Source organism: Haliaeetus leucocephalus, unplaced genomic scaffold (assembly GCF_000737465.1).
Source record: "Haliaeetus leucocephalus isolate CR32 unplaced genomic scaffold, Haliaeetus_leucocephalus-4.0 Scaffold2, whole genome shotgun sequence".
Lineage (NCBI taxonomy): Eukaryota > Metazoa > Chordata > Aves > Accipitriformes > Accipitridae > Haliaeetus > Haliaeetus leucocephalus.
This window is the reverse complement of record NW_010972438.1, coordinates 1,155,627-1,177,433: the sequence shown is the minus strand read 5'-3', so window position 1 is coordinate 1,177,433 and position 21,807 is coordinate 1,155,627.

The following is a 21,807-nucleotide window of genomic DNA, read 5'->3' as shown; positions in this document are numbered from 1 at the left end:
CGGCGGCCCCGGGCGGGGGCGCGGCGGCCGTTTTTGGCGGGAAGGGCCCGCCTGAGGCGTTCGCCGTCGGGCGGCTCCCTCAGAGGGGCAGCGGCGGGGGAAACCAGCCGCCCCCGGGTCGGTCTGCTCGGCACAGCTGAAACCGATCTCACCCTGCCGTTACCAACACAGGCGGGTCACAGCCTGGTCCGTGGCGGTGAAGGCGATTCCAGCTGGAGGGGTGGGTGCGCATCTGCCACAGGAGTAAGCGGGGAAGGTGAACACGAGACACAAAATTAATTTGTTTTCCAGGTGGAGGCCTTGCCCGGACTGTGGTTGGTTTGTCGGGGCAGCGGACATCACCTGAAACTGCATCACTTAAAAAAACAAATCTAACACCCCGCCTCGGCACAGTGCTGAATATTAAAGCAAGCAGCTCGGACAGGTACAGCTGGTCCTGGCAAGTGTCAGAAATGTATTTAATATTTGCAGCAAAATGACCCGTACCATAACAGGCACATTTTGCTATGTCATACAATAGCTCACATTTCGGCTACTCTTCTGAGACACAGCCAGCTTTTGTCTTTCTTAAATGTAGGAGTTTTTATACTGTTACACAATCTCATTTTCCCTTCAAACATTTCATAAAAGTATTTTTGATTCTTTAGAAACATGAGGCACTGGCAGACTAGAGTAAAAACCCTCTGTTTTTTTAGAGGGTAGTTTCTGTAAAATCACTGCTCGTGATTATACTTGAACACCTGGTGCTGTTTGGAGAAAAGGCAGGCGCCGACCTTCCCTGCGCCTTGCACCAAAGGAGTGTTTGGAGAGCAGGCAGATAGAACCCTTCAGAGAGTTAACTGAAGTCAGTGTTGTGAGCCACAGGTTTAAAAAAGTTGGAATAAGCCATTCTTGTTGCAAATACTGAATGTTTAAAAAAAAATGCTGCAAGAACTGTGATTGGCTAATGGATAATGCTTAATTCCTTTGCTCTTGCTCTGCACAGAACAATTTGAGGCTAGATTATCCAGCAGTATCGTTGGACTAGATGACCTTATGGGTCTTTTCCAACCTAAATGATTCTATGAATACAGTAAATAATAAAATTTAGTTTTTTTAATCTTCCTGTGGTAGTAGCCATGACATGAGGCATTTTTCTCATGCTGTGAGGCATAGTAGTTTACTACCACACAGGACAACTTAAGTCTCTGCGTTTTAGATCATCAGTTCTTCCTAGGTGGCTGTTTCAAGCAGAAGGCCTGTACCTTAAACGTTACCATCATAAGTGAAATGTCAACGACAAGCAAGGGAAAATAAAGGAACAGGATAGTAATCTGGGGATTTAGACCTGAAATCTCCAAAGTTCTTCTGCTACCAACACTTCCCTGGCAGGATGGGAAGTTTCATTCTAGCACATGCCTCTTTGCATGATGATGATTTGTCATCGTGAACTCAAGGGGGCTCATTAAGCCTCAGGTAAACACAGATCTTAATATATATGTATTCTAAAATGGTCTTGTAGGCTGTACCACTAAGCCAGCAAAAAAACACCAGCATGCAAGTGAGCTACTGTGCTGATACAAGGAAGTCTCCAAAATGAAATAATCATAGCTAGTGACCTAATGTTGAGCAAGAAGCTGATGTGTTTTGGTATGGTATTTGAGAAGAATCTGTGGGTATATGAAAAGAACAGAGTAATGTTTAAAAGTTCATATGCCCTTCAGTGTCAACACACATTGCAGAGACAAATTAACCCAGGTTTTCTCTAATTTGTATATCTATGTTATATTTCATGCATATATGTTTGAATGTTAGAGAACTAAAAAGAAATTAGTGGATTTAGTAAACCAGAGCAAATGATCTCAAATTGGTTTTGGGGATCTGAGCCTGGGTTTTCTACAGGTGAAAGGAAGAGTACAGGGAATTTAGAGTTCAAGAAGCTTCTTTTTAAAGACAACATTCTTTTCCCCATTCCCTGTAGGGTTCACATGTGTCACACTTCATGCTAATTAAAATAAAATCTGAATTGATAAAGGCAGGGACTGAATTTGGGCTGAATGCAAAGACTGACTCTTGAATTAATCAAGTTTCATATTCAGTATGTAAATAAAGGAGGGAAGTGTCTCTGAAATATGTTGCTCTCAATACATAGGGGATTCAGAGGAGGAGAAGAACGTTAAAAAGAAGAATCTGACAGATTTGAAATTTTCAGCTGAGGGGCAACTGCACAGGCAGCTTTTCAATACAAACAATAACCCCAGACAATTAGCTCTGGGTTCAAAAGTGATACAGAAAGGCATTTCAGTATCATAATTTCAGTTATTATGGAAATAATTAGGCATCTGCCTGGCACAAAAATCTGCCAAAGGACAAAAACGTGAAACAGGCATGAGAAGAGCTGCAGTACAGCACATAAGAAGCAATGATGTGGCATTTCTTGGGCCCTTCTTCATAGGAAGTTCTCCAGAAAGATTATCTTTTCTTCAGAATTTCTTCTGTTTCATATTGGCTATGACAGTATGTGCTACATTACGTATATGTGGAATGGTAATCAAACTGCAGCGTATCTTGAACATAGTACAAACACCTCAACACACCAGTGATCATCAGTCTAAGAAAACCAAAAATTATTCCATAATTTAGCAACTCATCTAGCTATTGGGTCTTTCTTCTCTTCACTTTTGTGAAGCCAAAAGTTGTTACGGCACTGAGAAATCTAAAGGCTAGGAACTCTCAATTAGTAGGAAAGTCATGCAAATATTTGTAGAAGAGTAGAAAGATCACATTTTGCTGGGGAAGAAGCATTTGCTTTTTAATTCATGCATAATATGATCCTTGAAGGCAGTACTATAAGCATGACTTGGGTCTTACACAAAGGAACTGAATCACAGTGGTGAAGAGGCACTTCGTTTTCTATGCCAGTCCATTTTTTCCCTTCCATTCTGAGACTGCCAGTAAAGAGTTAATTGGTGGCAACTGTGATAGTAACCGCTCTACTGTAGAAAATGTCTTCCAGGGACTCCACAAACACCATCCATTCATTATTTTGCATAGGCTGCCTAGGAGAAGATGGATGCTAGCACTTGGTCAGTAGTGACATAGATCAGATTGAAAACAGTGACCTGCAGGTGAAGTGTTATACATTTTATCACCTATTGAGTCAAATAAAGAATATGTTCTGGAGAAAGGATATTACTGTTATTGGTTCCAATGTTTATTTAAAATACCTGTCTACCTCCCTTTGGAAAAGAATGGGCAATTATCACAAGGAGTACAGTTGCAAATAAATAAATAAATAAATAAACATATCCCGAGAATAAAGTAATTTCATCCTATTTTACAGCTCAATACCTGTGAACTTGTCACAATGTGCTGCCAACACACTCTATTTGTGCTGAGGACGTGCCCAGTTACTAGACTCCAGAGTTTTGTGTAAGTAACATATTTACATGCAAAAAGCCTGCTTTCATCAAAAACTGATTTTACCCTTGCAAAGTGTCGGCCACCAGCTGTAATAAGCATTGAATTGAATGTAAACTGGTCATTTCCCACCTGGTGTTGAATTACAAAGAGTAGAAATTGTGAATGAAATTACTGGATAATTTATAGAGATAATTAAAATTAAAATTAATTTAATAATTAAAGTTTATTTTTCTTTCACACTCAAGCCTCATCAGAAAAACACATCATCTGCACGATTAAGAGGAGAACATTCCTATTGTTTTCTAAACACACAACCTGCCAATCATGAGAATTAAAATGCCCTTAGTACAAGGGTTTTATGGATGGTTGTGATGAAGTATGAGATGTATTTATTCATGTCTTTGCCATGCAAGAATAAAACAAATATACCATTGTTACTGAGAGAACTATAGACCATCCAGGCACTCCATAAAGAGACACAAATAGTACTGAATAATAAAAATGGCAAGAAAATTTGGATACGACAGTTCACTGTTCCTACTAGGTTATAATGTGAAGTGCTAAGGTATTAAAAAACAGGTGATTTGTTCAGAATTTCTAGCAGTACTTCCTAAACTCGGATGTATGGGGGTTTGCTTCTGTGGTAGAGGGATGAGGGTTTGTGTTCTAGGACTTCCTAAATATTTTTTAGTTTTCCATAATTCAAAGCATTGAAAAAGGTAGTCTGCCTTTTCTTGTGTATACCTTTTGAAATCCTGTCTGTCATTAGAGAAATTCATACTGCTAACTGTGTATAGCCATATGGGATAACAGAAGGCATTTTGTGAATCTAGAAACTAGATGTATTTGGAGTTTTTATCAGGAGAGAATTCTTTGTGCAGGGATAGAGAGAGAACAGGAGCTGTTCAATGCAGATTTATTTTGTCTTGCTGTTACAGAACACATAATAGCACTCAGTATTTGACAGGATATAGTGGTCAGTACTGCAGAAAGTGTTCTGGGTTGTATTATCCTTTGGATAAAATTCCAGATCAACTGCCTTCAACAAGAAGGCAGGTTTTTCATTGGTTTCAGATAAGCTAGAAACTCACCTGGTGCATAATGAATTGTGACATCTTAGTTTGGTTCTTGCAATCTGGTTATTTATATGTGGAATATATCTATGAAAGGCACTGGCCGTTAATAAAACAGAAAATGACACAAACAGCACAGGCAGCATCATCTGATGATTCATTGGACTGAGAATCGGGACATGCAGGCTCCGTGACTGCAGATAATGACAACAGTGTGAAGGGATGTTGCATAATTTTTCAGGTGCTGTCACACCACTTGCATGCAGGAGAGCACGGCACAGGGCTGCCAGAGCAGCGTCCTGCTGTTTGTTTAGATTAACCCTGCACTGCTGTAGTATAAATGGTATAGTAGAATGATGAAGACTACCCTGTGCTAAGTTCCTCCCTCTAGTTATGGATGCATCTTTTATCAAATAGTTATGCCTTTTCACAGTTAAAAACAGTAAAAACTTTAAGATTTTTTTTTGCTGGAGGCAGGGAAACATCCAGTAGATAAAGGAACCAGTCGTGTTCTTCACCTTTCAGAAGGGAGAAAGAAAATTCCCTTAATGAAATCCACCAGGTTTGCTGCACGGACATCATTAGCAAAAGCAGATTCCTGGCTGTCAGTTAGACAAATTCGCTCTTTCTAGCAGGATCCCCTACAGTATTGCCTCTGTAATTGCAATGGAGTGGGGTTTTTTGGTTTTGATTTTTAATATCAAGGTAAAAGAACCTTAGATTTTTAAAATTAAATTTACAATTCAATGTTGTAGTTGAAGCAAACAGGAAATCTTATGGGAAAGGGATAATGGCTTCATGATTCTGTGTGAAATGTCTGCATGCATGATGCATAAAGGCCATTACTCTATTCAAGTCTCTTGGAGACTCATTTCTCCAGAACAAGCTTTCAGACTTTTTCCCCTGGACATATCTGTACTTCCCAACCATCAGGGTCACAGTCTCTACTTATAGAGTCCTTAACAGAAAAAAAGTAAGTCCTTCAAGAGAGGGGAGTTTTATAACTGAAAGTCTATAATTAAACTGAACTGTGACACCAATAATCATACTGCACAAAACATGAGCTGAAACTGTAAACTTGGCAAGGAAAGCACGGCTCAAGGGATGGGGTGGAATTTAGAACTTTTCTCCTCCCTTCGTCTCTGGTTGAAACACGGCTCAAATCAGAAACAGCTAAAAGTTATTTTTATTTCAGGATTATTTGATGGGTCTTTGTAAATAAATACTTTGTCCAAATCTCATTGAGGTCAGTAAGAGCTTCTCCACTTACTTTATGTGTCTTTGAATGAAAAAAACTACTGGTAGTCAGGTTCACATGCAGCTCGATATATCTCATACCAATTATCTCATTTACTGGCAGTTTAAGCAGAAATGTTACAAAAGCTGCACCTCTCACCTACAGAATTACTTGTACAATTACAGGTCACATGGTGTGGACCATTTTCATGCTTTTTCCCTGAATAAATACTTCAGACCATGGACAGTCTCCAAACAAAGCTACAGTCCATCCCTGTGTTCACCAAACACTTGTTGAATATTCACGTGCTCTGCACTTTGCAGAGTTGCAGTCTAAACAGATGGGTCCTGTAATGGTAAAGGAAACACGTTCATATCTGGGAATCCTGACAGTTAGATCTCTTTGATTTTGAGATTTCTTTATGATCCTAACCTTTAATTAAACTTGTAAGAGGCAAAGGAGAACCAGTATGCTAAAAGACGGCAGAAGAACAATAGTGTTTGGAGAGAGGTTAGTGAGGCAGGACAGAAGGATATGGTTTTCTCCACTGTAGATGTACCTGCTGTAATGGCATTTGCAAGGAGAGCGGTGTTAGGAGTCAAATAACATCTAATGTAATCTCACCAGACAAGCCTATTCATTATATTTTATCTCATTAGCTTTTCTTCTTCCAAAAGCTGAATAAATGCAGTGTATACAGATAAAGAATGACTTATTTTAATCAAATTTTATATAAAAAGTATCTATGCAAACTTGCAGGAACATGTACAAAATGCACTTCATCAATGTCAAAAAATCCCCAGATAATCAGACTCTTGATCTTATATTTTTTCACTTCCCGTGGTCTCCCTGCTGCAGAAGAGGACTGGGAGGACAGCTGGGTCTTGCAGCATGACTTAGGTGATCAGATCTGGGCCACTTTGGGAAGTGAATTCTGGAGTAGGCTTGACATAGACTGCTGTAGTAACTCCAGTTCACAACTTCTCTGCTATGGCAGGTGGAGGGAGGTGATATCTAAAGCAAAGAGCCTAAATCATTTAGTAACTCTTAACTTTTCCTGTCAATGAAGTGGTACCCAACATAGTTTGCAAGGAATAGGAATAATGCAGGCTCTCCCTGACACATTGCTCAAAATGCAGACACCTGAATACAGCAATTTCAAAAAGTCCTAAGGTATTATTAAGTACCAAACATATTTTAATAATGCAGCTCATCTCCAGTGTATATGCAGACTTGAGTGACTCACACAGAATAGACCCATATTGTATAAAATATTAATGTGCAGATGTCATAATGAACCAAAATTCATAAGCCCAGCACTATTAACCTCACGGAAAAGGCATGAGTCTGTATCTTAACTCTGAACCTAACTGAAAATCTAAAGTTGGTAAATAGTTCTTGTCTTCATGGTACAACTATTAAAGTTTAAAAAAACCTAAGAAATTAATCCCTACATCCCAAAGTCTGTGTTTGACATCTTATACATTGAGCACAGATAAACCAATAGAATGACTCAATAGAATATTGTAGAGGCAAACTCTTTTCCCCTAGGAATAGTATTTTAAAGGGGAGCAAAATAGCCCCATATAGCCAAATGCAAAAACATTTTTCCAAGCCACTGGTTTTAAAGTCTTACTCCCCCAATGGTATGCAGCTGTTGTTCTCCAAAACAACTAGTATATGCTTTCTTCTTTTTTTAATCCCCTCTGCTAGAGGAGAAGAGAAGTTCTCCATGAGGGAAGAAACAGTAGTCTTGCAATATTATTAGAATTATCTATACCCTCCTTTAGTATATTAATTTATACTTCACAATGACATAGAAGTACTTTTTCAGTATTTAATTCAACTAGGTGACTGAACATTTTGCTCAGAAGGTTTCTGATGTTTTTGTCAGCTGCATAAAAGAAAGACAAAACAAAGTTTGAAAAAAGACATCAAGAAGCCATGTCTCTATATGCCTATTCCCCATCCTTGAGAACGTTAATGCTTCCATAACGCTGTGTCACTGAACAGTGGACTAGTCATTAACTGTGAAGAAAATTCTGAGTCTTACAGAGAACAAACTCATAAATCGCCTATTATCAACAAGCAGCACTACAGAAATTAAACTAATCATAATTTTTTTTTACAAGGTCATTTTTAATTGATGTTGTTTAAGCCCAGAAGTAAAGCACTTTCTCAAAGGGACTAAGTAAATTATTTAATAACCATTTATAATATGGTTACTTACTCCTTTTCAGTTTACTTATCTTAATTTTTTTGCTATGCTACTTTCCGTTTCATCCTATTGCTCAACTTCATGGTAGAGCAGTTAGAGCCAGCTGACCGGCACCTTTGCAGCAGCAGCATTGTGAAAAGAGCATCGGCCACTCAACAGAAGTTCTAAGCAGCAGCATTTTCATGTCTGGATTTGGGGGAGAAGCCTGCAAAACCTGACATCTCTAACTGCTCCACAATCACCGACTAGGTGCTAACAAGGAAGCAATGGTTTTTGTCCAGCAATGTTGTTCTTTGTCCAGAAGACCTGGAAGAGAAGAACAAAGAGCTTAGGGGACAGTTCTAGTCACAGTTCCTCGCCACTTCCACTCACGCTTAAGACAATGTACCAGTGCTCCTCAGGTTACACTGCCTTGTCGCCATCTCTCTGCTCAAGAGTAAATTTTATCTCAAAATTAAATAAAACAGTTGAGAAAAACCTGCATGAGTACTCACCTTCTGAATTGGTAAGATGGAAAGACCTAGTAGTAAAAAAATAATTTTTATATATTTTGTCCTGACAGGTCATTACTGCAACCTGTTATTCCTGTCTGTTAGTTTGGGGTATTTCCCCCACCCTTTCCCTATTTTGGGTGAACAAATCACCCGTGCAAATTTGTCTTAGGTAAAAAACAGACAGGGAAGGACCCAAACTTCAGTGTCCTCTATGCAGCTTCAGCTGTCCGCTCCTGTGTATGCCTGCTACAACTGAAAAAGCTATCATATGCTTTTATGGATGGCACACTGCTGATATTTCATTGGATTTCTCCCTTGTAGATGTTAAGTCATTCAGGTATAAATCAAACTGCATCCACTTTAATTTCTGGCTTGTTTCTGTAGGTGCCTTTTCCAAAGCCAAGGGAAATAAATGGAAATCTCCTTACTGATGCTGAAAGGCTCTGGGCCAGGCCCTGAAATATGCTCATCAGTGCAGCCACTTTATTTTGGCAATGATATATCAAGATCTTAAAGTACTCCTATATATCTTACTATTAAAATTAACTTGTTACTTCCTTCGCACTAGGCCACCTGATCCCAGAATGAAGCTCTGCTCTTTACTGGAATGAAGATAAAAAGGGTGTTTTTGGTACTGCTTCTGATGCAGAAACTAAGAGGTTTGTATCTCCTGTAAGCAAGCAGGAGATGGCTGGCTGAGCCCACATATATCTGGATTCAGTTGTTTTTCAACAGCAGCCAGTTCCTCATAATGTCAGTCAGGACATTCAACCAGTAGTGAATTATAAGGGTGCAAGATCAGTGTGACTTCTATCCCTCCTCTGCGGCAACAGCTACTTCTAGATGGAAGCACAGGATAAGCTAAATTTCATCTGGATGACAGAATAAACCTGAATCATTTCTGGGTCCAAACATCAAAGGGTCAAATTACTAAAATCGTCCCCCAGCACTGAGAGCTGTGGCAGCTAATTGCTTCCATGAAGCCGAAGAAAATTCCCTCTGTCTTCGCCATTCGCAGCTACAGAAAATTGCTGCTCATCCAGCTGCAAATATCTGACAGGCAGTCAGACAGCACCTCAGGGACAGAAGGTTTTAAAGCAAAGTATAGCTATGTATCAGTGGCATGTTCATGAGAAAATTCACAATGTGCTGACAATCCAGATCTCCTAGTAGCATCACGTAGTCCAGATAACATAAAAGCCCCAAATAAAAGGTGCCCCTGGGGTATGGAAAAGTTTCTTTGCAAGAAGAGACTAAAATATTCCTGGATACAAACCTACCAGAGTCCAGCAAACACCACCAAATTCAAAGGGCACTAATGGGTGTGCCACAAATTCACATCGCCCTGAGAGTGTTTGTAATCTACAAGGTCAAATGCAGCAGGTACATTTTAAATAGAAAAGGAGATAAAACATAAAGGCAAGTTCAAACTGTATTTGAATTCAAACACGGAAGGACCCAACAGCTACTGAATTTCAACAGGATTTATGTGACTCCAGCCTTTAGACTCCTTTGAAAGCCTTATGAATAACTATCCCCCAAAAGTGTGCTCACGTACAAGTAACTTGCTTAAGTAAATACCTTTAAATCAGGTCTGTTCAGCTCTGTTCAGCAGGCACATGTCCAGTGGCAGAAAATTTCAGAACGCAAGTAAGTATGCAGCTACAGAAGTGTTTTAATTAGAAACAGTACAACACTATCACATGGATATTTTCTTTAAACCTTTCCAAGATATTTCTCTTCCATATTCCTTGCAGGTATACCAGCTCAGGGTATAGTGCGCTTATTTTAAGAGGCTGTTCATATAAGGTGGATAGGGAATTGACAAGTGTAAGATTAAAAAAAAGATTAAAAATTACAGAACAAAACCAAACATATCTCATGAGTCTCTATCCCTTGAATCTGAGAGCACAGTTAATATTTTTTGATCTAACCGTATCTTTGGGAAGAAGTTCTCTGGTCCCGCGCTCTAACTGAGCTATGCCCTATCTATGTTAAACAGCAGACCTCTGTCACCTGCACAGAAACTGCCAGGAAACTGTCTGCAGGCTGCCGCTGCAGGCACAGCTCCTCCCGACAGCCGGCATTTCCAGTCCTAACTGTGATGAAGGATACACAAGTATTTTTAACATACGAACCACAGCTTCAAGGTGAGATGCTGCTACCAATAAAGTACATGGAGAAATGAGTTCTGCCATTCACTGCAATGGCAAGCAGATTTCTCCTAAGCCTTCAGTATCTCCTTGTAGCCATGTATGTTCCTGTATATTATTGCTGCAATACAAGCATCTATTGTAATCCCTGATCTTCACGTAGAAGCTTCCTGGAAAGTTTTCCTGCAATACATGTTTCATCTAAATCTGGAAAGATATTTGATAGAAATTCACAGGAAGACATTTTAAACCATTTGAAGATACTGGGGCTGACTACTTTATTCCCAGAAAGACTGTCATGCTAAGATTTTCTCCCCTTCACGAATATCACAGAAATTCACAAAGAATTAAATTCAGCCTCTGATATGCAGCATGATTGGAATGGCTCTGCCAAGAAAAGTGTTGTATATGCTTTATATAAAATTAAAAGTAATTTTGAGGATAATTTCATGGTAGTCATTTAGTAACCACTAATATTTTAGCAGAATTAAGGGAAGTTTAATCCTTTAGGTGATACCACTAGGAAATTGGATAAGTTAATATTTTGCTACTGTGGGGGTCCTCCCTCTGAATTAAGACTTACATTCTCAGGCTGTTGCTGGAGTGGTTTGCAGGAACAAGAGTGGAAATACCTCCCTCGAGAGTCACCTAGCAAAATCCCCTGAAGCAGAATGAGGCGTCTCATCATTGACAACACGAAGGCAAAGAATATGCTGCTCTCTAAATCAGTGCTGTGGAGATTCACAATCTACAAGATGTAAAAGGACTCAAGGAAGATGACATTTATATTGCCTTAAAATGGTTGGTAGCAAAGGCAATGCAATTGAAGCAGCACTTGCCCTCAGCAAATTCTGTGAAAGGCCTCTAGCATTTTAAAAACAAGATGGTGAAAGAAAATGTCCAGAAAAGCAAAATTCATTTGGGTTACTGTCTGTAGGGATATAGCATCACTGCTTGAGGTATTAACAGCAATCTGAAAAATTCTGGAGGATGATACAGATGGTACCATTGAAAGTCATACACTGTCTGCCCCGGCTAGCTGTCCTGTCCGTCTGCGTGACTGAAGACGCCTTTGGAAGGCAGAAGGAGTCACACTCATTTCTGTGGGACAGATTCTCTGTTGAAGCAGTCAGGTGCCACTGGATTTGTATAATGTACTTCGTAGTTGTGAACCATGCAGAATTTAGCGTGCATTTTAACTTTCACTTCTGTAAATCACTAGGAATAAAAGTAGATTTAAACAGAAACACTTTGCAGCTCTAACAAAGTTTGCCAGCCTATTCTTCTGTTCATTATTTTCATTTTCTGCCTGTTTTGCTTTCATAATTCATATTCTATCTTGCTCCTCACAATCAAGCTTCCTTTCTTCCCATTCCCATTCCTTCCTAGACAACTCTCTTCCCCTTATCTTCCATCTTCTTTCATATACATAGTGGCTTACAGCACAGAGTAAGTAATAAGGAAGTTTTCCTCAAAGACTTCAGAGATTTTTGTGCCTCTGACACAACTTTGTGTTCTTCTTCCTTTGTATTATCCAAAAAAAGCTGTTTGCATCCTTTGACCCAGGAAAGGATGAAGCAGGAAGGCTTACAGTGCACCTTTCAAGAAAACACCTAAGTGTTGTCAAATCAAGTGCCTAAGCTTTGAGCATCTCATAGTGATGGGGAGAAAACAATTTATATCGACATTCCTATTTCTGCATCCCGGGTGACTGTCAAGGGTTGCAATTCTACACTCTGTATTTTGGGGAACAGAGCTCCTGCTGACTGAATTTACTGCACCATATTGAACAGGAGGACAAAGGCAGGAGCAGCATAAGAATATGTATCCACTCATCTTCCTGCTGAAGAATGCTCCTGGCTGGTTGTCTGAGGGGATGACATTGACAACATAAGGAAGAAAACCTTTATCAGCAGGTCTCCAGCCAGCTGGTATTTCTGGTTTTGAACAACTGCACCGAAGCTGCCAGAGCAACCTTTCTATTTCAATTTTTCACACTCCCATGTGTGCATTTTTTATCTTGATGAAGTCTCACCTCCCCAACCCAGCCATACGCAGGCTGCAAGTCGGGACTGAAGCATCCTGGAATTCTTTTCAAGCTTGAACAGGGTGAAAAGTGGTGGAAGCATGAAACAGAGAGTGGTCACATGCATGGCAGCTCTCAGCGGCCCAGCCAGCTCTGCCGACCCTTCCTCAGCCAGACTGGGACGGTTACCCACTCCTCCTGCTGCTGCTGCCCGAACCAGCTGCACAGGAGGGAAGAGCTCTGGGGAGGCAGGTCCCAGCACCCCCAGTGCTCCCAGCCCACAGGAATGGCACTGGCCCCACTCGGGCTCCGGCTCCGGCACCAACCAGCACAGAACACAAGCTAGAAATGCACAAGATCCGGTGTTCAAAGTACATCTCCTACAGGTTAAAAGCAGCCTGAGAAATCACGTTCCTTCTGCGCACACCTAGTTTGTTCCCAGCACTTGTTCTCCGCTGGTGGTGTCCTTTGTGGTCAAGAAGCAGTACTGAAGAATTCTGCTGAGTTCATTAACCTGATCAGCTCTGGGGGACTTGCGTGATTTTGTGAATATAGAGCGAACAGTTTTGGGGGTGGTTTTCTACTGCCACTCATAAGGTTACCAAATATATTCAGGTTTACTCAGATGCTCAGGTCTTTGTCAAGTCTATGAAGCCTTGTAACACTTATCTGGAATTTCCAGATATCCCACAGTACCCTGAAAAAGTATTTCTAATCAGGTTGCGTGTCATTTGGAAACCCCAGCTTGCATTCACTGCATGTGCCAGTCAGCTATCTGGGCAGGGCACATGCAATTAAAACTTGGTCTCTGCAGGAGGTGCTGAACAAAACTATCGTAATTCATTTCTCTATTATTTTCAAGGACCCAAAGAAAACAAAGGGCTTAATTCAACTCTGGAAGGCAAACCAGCCCATTGACTTTAGGGGGGAGCAGAGCTGGAATTAAAATGGAATTTTTAAACTGCCATAGACCAGATGTTTTGTGTTATGGCTACAATAGCTTCTGCAGGATATTATCTGCAAAGTCCTTTTGGGATCTTGTGCAACGAGAGATACTATATAAACACTGATAGTAATTATCCTGCTATTGTGAATGCATATAAATGTTTTAAAATTTCAGATGTCTCATGTTAACATTATGGCTTTTAAAATATGATTTACATTTAAAAACAAGTGGGTTTGCTTTCAGTCCTGAGAAGAACAGAACAATAACTTAACTAAAAAGGGGACCTGCTGAAGTGTCAGTCCAAGGAAACAAAGCCACTTGGGGTAATCGTTGAACTTATCCTCACACATTGACCCCTTCCTTCCCTTGTGTCTGTGAACATGAAAGGTTTCTATAACTCTGTACATAACTGCTTGCAGTGCTGTGAGTTTCTAAATACAGTGGTGTCCCAAGCACTTTTATTGAGTAATAAGGTTTTATTCATAAATGCTGTAGTCACCTTGGGTTTTCTTCATTAGCTCTAAAGCTTCAGATAGTTTAAAAATGTATGTCAGTTAGCACTAAATGCACCTTTCAGAGTTGTAGTAACAGGCAAATCCTCTAAAATATCATTTACAGCAGACTCAGTTCCATTAGAGATCAATACTCTTCCCATAAATCCAGCCTATTTTCCTAACTCTAAAGATCCCTTAAAATTTGGCATTTATGCTTATGCAGCCACTTGGTCAATATTTTAACAGCCTGCTTAAATGAAGTGTTTTACCACATTGCCACCTGGTGGGTGTCTAGGAATGGCAGCTCATTCTCTGGGGGGCTGGCTGGGCATTAACAGGCGTTTTGGAGAAAACAGGAATACAAACCCTACCTTCCAGACAAGGAGGAAATGGAGACAGTGAAGAAATTTTGGTTCTTCAGTACTGCCGATAGTCTCAGCATATGGAAAAAGTAAACACATTATTGCAAAGAAGGCAGCACAATAGTAGCACAGGGAGTACCGGAAAAATATTGTACAGCGATTACAGAAAAGTAAAGAGAAAGAGAGGATACACACAGTATAGCAAACATTTGCAAGTGTTACAGCTTAATATGGTATTGCTGTTCAAATAAGATGTGCTTAAAACATAACATTTACAGTGTGCTAACAGATGTGTAAGTCGAGCTTTTAAATTATTACTTGTGATGCTCTGTACTCACCTTCAGGTTTCGGTGTGAGGAGGCTGTCCATAGATACAGTGTATATGGGACTGCAAACTGCCTGCAGAATAGTTTGGATTATTCCTGGTTCAGAGCTGGAACCCAAACCCCAACTGAAATCTGAATAGTAACAGGTGAGTAAAATCTCACTTTCATTCACCTTGAGATTTGGATGCAGAGTCTGCAGTGGTGCTATGATTTCAGTTTTCAGCCCTTGGATGCTTCTCTTTTCTGACCACTGAATAAGTGCACCCATGTTTGCATTTTCATTGAAATCAGACCACCTCTGAACTGAGTCTCCCAGTCATTCTCACTTAATCCCTTTTGATTTGCATCACAGAGCAGTTTCTGAAAGGCTATGTTAACTACTTTCCAATAAAACTAAACCAGAAGATATGTTCCAGCAGCATCCCTTATGAGCTCCAGCTGCCAATGTGTTAGTCCACAGAGCATCTATTAGATGTAGTCCACAGTGAAAAGCCCCAAATGTATGTAATATGGATGTTGCAGCCTCAGCATCAACTGTCTGAATCTGCAGTTCGACTCCTATTGCACTGCATTACTTCATAACGTAGAAATAATCTAGATAACAATGCTTCTTTTTGTACTTCCGAACTCCAGTACTGTGTCATGATAAACAGATAGCATCGCTTGTTCTTGTAAATCACAAAATACACTTAGTTCATTATACCTACATTTTCAGCATGCCACTGCTCACTGCCTACATTTTCTCAGCTATGCTTTCAAGGGAAAAAAGAATGATTTTGTCACATATTCAATAATGGAAACACTGTATATCTGTCCCACCTCACACGACATTATTGTTCCTCTCATCTTTGCTATGAAAAATCATCCATCAAACAGATATATTCAAGTCTTTTTGTGCAATACTGGATCACACAACAACAAAAGAAGTCAGTTCATAGAAGGTTTTCTCCCATTTACTATTACTCCTTTCTGTAGAAATCATACTGAGAAGGATTACCTAAGAATGAAAACAATAGTCTAATATTGAGGATATTGTGCTTCACTTTACAATCCTGTTACAGATGTCTTGTGTAACTTGCCCAAATATGTCAGCATCTGCCTCAGATCAGTATGTGTAGAGTAGAAGTCCTACTTCCGTACCTCTCCAGAATGAATCTATTCACGACTGAGGTGTTAGAAGTACATCTGTATCTGACTTGGGTGATCACTTCAGTCCTTCCAAAGATCGTTCAGATGAAAGGAAAAAGCCAAGTTCATGCATTCAACTGGAGCGCCTGCTTGATTTTGTGGATTAGTATAATTTCTGTTTCTTTTCAGCAGAACTCAGACTGATCAGGAGGTGTACCTGAGCACTAGTTGATTGATTTCCTTAGTTTCCTCTGCCATAAAACAAAAAAAAAATATGGACTGGGAGACCTAGCTGAACTCTCACATACCCATCCTAGGAGCTGCCTGAAAAATTGTGCTTCAGTGCTAAAAGATCTGTGGGCGGTCTAAACAATGTGGGAACCACTCTTTGAACATAACTGCTAGCTCATCTTTCAGTACTGCTACTTACTGTCATAAGCAGAGAAACTGGGATCAACTGCCCTGTTTCCTGCAACAGTGTTAGTATTTGTGGTCTAGACAGCAAAGTCATTCTGGACTTTAATTGATGCAATCTAACAAATACCATTCCACTGCTGATTACTCATCTGAATATGGCTATGCTTGCTCACAAAGGTCATTAAAGACACATTAAATTGAATTTGGCTTTGGCAAATCCACACGTCCCAGTGGAGTAATAAAAATATTCACGCTTGCGCAATTTAGTTAAAAAACCTGAGTATCTGTGTGTTAGAAGTATTTGTGAACTCTAAGAGGAGGTAAGTGATAAGTATGAAAGAAAAGAACCTAATTGTACAAAGACTGATTTTTTAAAAATCATATGTTGTATCTCTATCGGGCACTCTTGTCTAAGGAGCAAGGAGGTATTCTCAGTAGCCACTCTAATAGGTGAAACATCTCGGCCTTCAGGCTGTAAATCAACTTCTAATTGTTGAAGACTAAGGAGGGAGTTTATGTAGAGATTACTTTATGCTCAATTCTCTGGGAGTTTTCCTATTGATTTAAAAAGGACTCAGGTCAAGCTCTAGCTGCCTGCTCCAGGGTTTCCTCTATGAAACATCTGTGTTTGATCATTGCTGGGTAAAGAATAAAGAATTAATTTAGGTAATGCCTAAGAGAAAGCATTGAAATGGGAGCAAGGAATAGAAACCAACAGAGTCTGTCCTTAAGCTACCTGTTATTATCATTTAACATGTAGTGAGAATAAATAAATACAAAAGATAACATTATGAATAAGTCCTGCCTGTAAGGGGCTAGAGTCTAATTAAGAGAGCAGCAATGAATAAAATCTGTATGGCAGGGCCAAGTTGGAATCCCAGTGATGACAGCTTATTGCCTACCGACAGCAGAAGCAGCACTGCAGTTCCTCCCCTGGAGAGGATGCCCATCTGCCCTATAAAGTGCTGCAGGGCTCTGTCTCTGCCCTCGACCCCTCCTTTTAAAATTATGACTGATGGAAGACATGTGAAGGATGGAAGGTGGGAGCTCACTAAAGTAGAGCTCGGAGCTCACTCAGAGCTGCCCTGGAGATAATATCTTCATTCAATTGTGCCCTGAAGGTAAGACAAGACTAAGCAACAAGCAAGAACTAGGTCTGAATGCTCATCCTGGGCATTTACCATCTCCTTTTGTGATATGCAGTGTTTGACTCCTGGCTTAGCATAGGATCAATGCAGCGCTTCCAGAAAAGTTGGTACAGAGGCATGTGACACCCCCAGTGACTCTCGCTACTCAAGCCTGTGCCCCAAGGTCTTACTGCCTGGCAGCGAAGTTTTAGTGCCACCGAAAAGCTCCTCTGCCTCTCCTGGTACATGTCAGCCTTTCATCTGGCCCATGCTGCTCAAATGAGGGATGCCCTTTGCTAGCCTTTGGTTATAATGGGGTTTGGCATAAAGAGCTGAAATACTTGTTTAGATGCCCGCGGGCCTCGTTTTATAGGTTCACCATACCCTTGAGCATGCAGCGGAATATCAGTATGGACGTGCCTTCACTGTGACAGCTAATTCCCCAAATTTAGGCCTGGCTATCATGTGTAAGAACAGACATAGGATCCGAGCACTGAGCAGTCACCACTCCCTGCCTTGCAGGAACGGGCTCTGATCTTCTTATTCACTCCCTTAACATGTCTCACGTTAGTCAGAACCTATTCATGGAGAGTGATGGCTCTTGTCAAGAGTTAATTATTAATAGATAAATTCAATAGAGAGTTTTAATAAAAGGTAAGATTAACTCAGTTCAGGTATTCCAAACATATCATCTCTGCATTAGTCTGGCTGGCTCTTTAAGCATCCCTTTCATGCCTGTTGCTCTATATCTGAATAATCCATCATAGCTTTGCTCCTGCATTCTTCCTCCTATTATCTGGACATTAACTTTTTTAGAAAGTCATAGCTTTGGGGACACTAATGGTTTGCTATATCCCTGCCTTTATACTTGTGCACTTCTCTGAGGAACAAGGATATTCCAAGCTGCAGCATCAGGGTGGGATTCACGTGCCCTGCAAGGAAAGGAATTTACACCAGGAAAACTTCTACCGCCAATTTAGGGGAGTAATGTCAGATCCCCTGTGAAGGGGAGCGGGGCAGACCGGGGGCTGTGGCCAGCTTCAACCAAGAGCCGGTATTATCACAGGCCCTGGTATGGGGGATGCTGAAGACAGAAAAAAGACAGTCCCTGTCCTGAAGAGCCCGCTGTCTGACTGTGTGCGTTCAAACACAGGGAAACTTTTTTTTCCTAAGAGCTAGATTTTGGTCCACTTCATCTACGTGTCATTACAGAGAGCTTTCAGTTTGAATCCTTTAACCATTTCTTGTACCAATTAACAACTTTGCAAACCCAAATCAGTAGAGTCCACTAGTCAAAGCAAAACATTATAAAAAGATCAAAAAGATTTTATAGTGGCTGCTTTTCCCCCTTTTTTTCTGTAGTTACTCTCTTTATTCTGGAAAGTCATGTTAGCTTTTCCACTGCTGTACAGAGAAGCTAGTTTTGTTCCCTGAGAGTATAGTTGGCCACTTCCCTTCTTGACTTGCAAAATCACAAGTCAAGAACACATAAATTAATACTACTAATAAAAATAAAGTGACACAAAGATGTTAACAACCATATAAATAATTTGCTTTATTTATAAATAAAGGCCAAATAAGCCACAAATCCTAGAATGACTGATGCCGCTTTACTTTTGCAGGTGGCATACAAAAAGTCTGAAATAAATGGTTAGCTTTTCAAAGAAATACAGAAAAAAAGTTTCCAGTAACAGTATCATCCTCCCTTCTTCCCTTCCTTCCTTCCTTCCTTTAAATGTTTCAAGCTCAAATTTGTTCAGCAACTAGGAAAATACTTGTAAAGCCCATTTAATATTTACAGATGTTTAGTGGCAGGAATAGTAACTTCCTTTTACATTTCCCAGTGGATGCCTCATGCTTCATATTTCCCTGAGCCTGTCACAGCAAGTTACATCACTCTGGGAAGCCGAAATAAAGACAAATCATTTGTGAAGCTGCTGTATCTCCTCTTGGTCAGCTTTTCCGATCGCATCAGAGTAAACTGATAAAGAAGCAGAAGGTATCCCTCATGTTGAACAGATAAGGTTTCAGATGTACTTCCGATGGGCCACTGTGCTGAGAAAAAGGACTGGTAAGGGACTTACACCCAGGAATTACGTCCTCATCCCCTCTGCTTTCCCTGTCACTGCTACTGCAGCAGCGGTCACACGTCCTGCCCAGGCAAGCACCTCCTGCTACTGACTACCCGGCACAGCTGTGCAGGGATGCCGGAGGGCACTGGAGAAGAGCAACTGGCACATGGCCCACCGTATGCGGCATGTGGCACATGGCAGGGCCGGCATCAGCCCCAGCTGGGAGCCACAGCACCCGCACAGGGACCCAGCTCTGCTGGCCCCTGACCTCAGGGACAGCTGAGAGCCACCTCCTCGCCTGGAGGATGCCGACGGTAGCATCGTGCTCCACTGAGCAGCTCCCGCTGAGTTCCTACTCAATGTTTAACATCTGGTGTGGCAAAGAAAATGAGTTTTTCCCCCCCATTTGACAGTCTGCTCAGGGCTGCACATCTGCCTAGAACCTCCTGCCCCAGAGAGGTGTGAATCCACGTGAGCCAGGTCAGCGTTAGCTGGAGGGGAAGCAGTGCTGCAATGGACACTGTGGAGTTGGGGCACAAGAAGTCAATAACCTGCCCACTACCACCTGGGCATTACCACTACCACCCCATTTGTAACTCTTCAGCACCAGGTCACAGCCCTCACCAAAGCAATCCCTTTGTCTCTCCGGATACATCGCACAAATTTTTTCAGGACTACCTTACGTCATTAAAGTTCCAATCATATTCAAACCCCTATGCTTTATTCCCTTCCTGTTCTCTTCAGAAATACTTGGCTCCTGTCTAAAATGCATTTTAGCAGGAGAATGTTGATATACGTCTGGCTCCGCAGCCCCTAAGCCCATCGTTGCCCTTCCAGCTGCCTGTGATCCCACCGTCGCTTCTCATCTGGTAGCCCAGACTTTGATGCGCTGTGCTCTATAGCATAAGGAAACACTAAGCTTCTCACCCATGGTGCTGCAGATTTAGATAGTGACTTTTTGGATCAAAAGATAGTTTTAGGCAATAATATCAGAGGACCTGCTGAATAGAAATAAGGACGAGGTTTGATCTTGAAGGTATGTCGCAGCAGCCGCAGCTGGGAATACCCACCCGTTCACAGTGAGTGTCAGCAGTATAATGCCTCAGAAATTAATGTCAGTTTTACAATTTATTGTGCTTAATGCTGTTTTTTGCTGTTTGTGTAAAGAGCTGTCTGACATCCAGCACATACAGGAGGTGGCTAATAAGTAAAAATCCCAGATGTGAACCCACCAGAATTTTGTTGTATTGTGGCTAACCCTTCCTTTAACCCTTTACCTCAGGGATGCCTGAACTGAGAAACTCCTGGTTGTTTCTGCAGCACTATAATCGTAGGCGGCTGCTGAGGTTTTTGTTCCTATGGCTGATGCTGCCTCAATCTTTACAGTTGCTCTGGCAGGTCACAAAGCCGCAGTGTATTATTTACATTGCCCTCTCCTGTCTTCACATCAGGACGTGGCCACTGCATCACCCTTAAGCTGAGCTTGCAGCTGGCCCCCAACAAAACATTTCAGCAGGACTTACTGCACCAGCCAGCTCTCTGCCTAATGAGTCCCTCGTATGTCAGTCCTCTGGCCCCCAGCCCCAAACACCGTGCTGACAGGTCCTGCCTGACAGCCTTCACTTTCCAGCAGTTATTAGAAGATGACCCAGGTTGAAGAGCTTCGACTTCCAGGGACTGCCGTAATTACAGGAGGTAACACTGTCATCTCTCTTGAAGAAAAACAATCAGTCATACAGCATAGGTACTGTGGAAAATCTGTATCTGTTTCTGAAGCAGCCACAGATGCCCATGATCTGGGAACAGTTTGTATTTTGGCCCCTTTTTCCCAGTTTCCAAACTGTTGATGCCAGTCAGTGGGTATTTCTGGCGGAAAGACAGGTATATGAGCACTAGTCACTGGGAATATCAACATGATCTTTGAATGGAGGAGAACTTAGAGACAAAAAATATTATTAGAGAAACTATATAGGCAACAATTTTAGATCAGGACAAGAAGTTTCTTGTACGTTTACAATTTTCCTTTCCAAATAACTTATTTTTCACTACAAAATCCAAAATTTCTTTAATTCCAGAGATGAGTCTTTTTTAAAACCTATAGAAATTTCTCTGAATGAATGTTAAAAATGCACTCTGTTAAAAGAAAATGGTTACATTTTTGTTCTCCATTACACAAACAGCTTCTTTTGTTTCATTGGGGGGGTACTTTAAAACGAGCATGTAATTAATCATGGATAAGCATGAGTTGCTGACTTTTATCAAGACACTTGATTTATTTTGTTGCTTCCTTAAAGGCAAATACTCTTTATACCTAATTCTAGAAAAGGCTTAT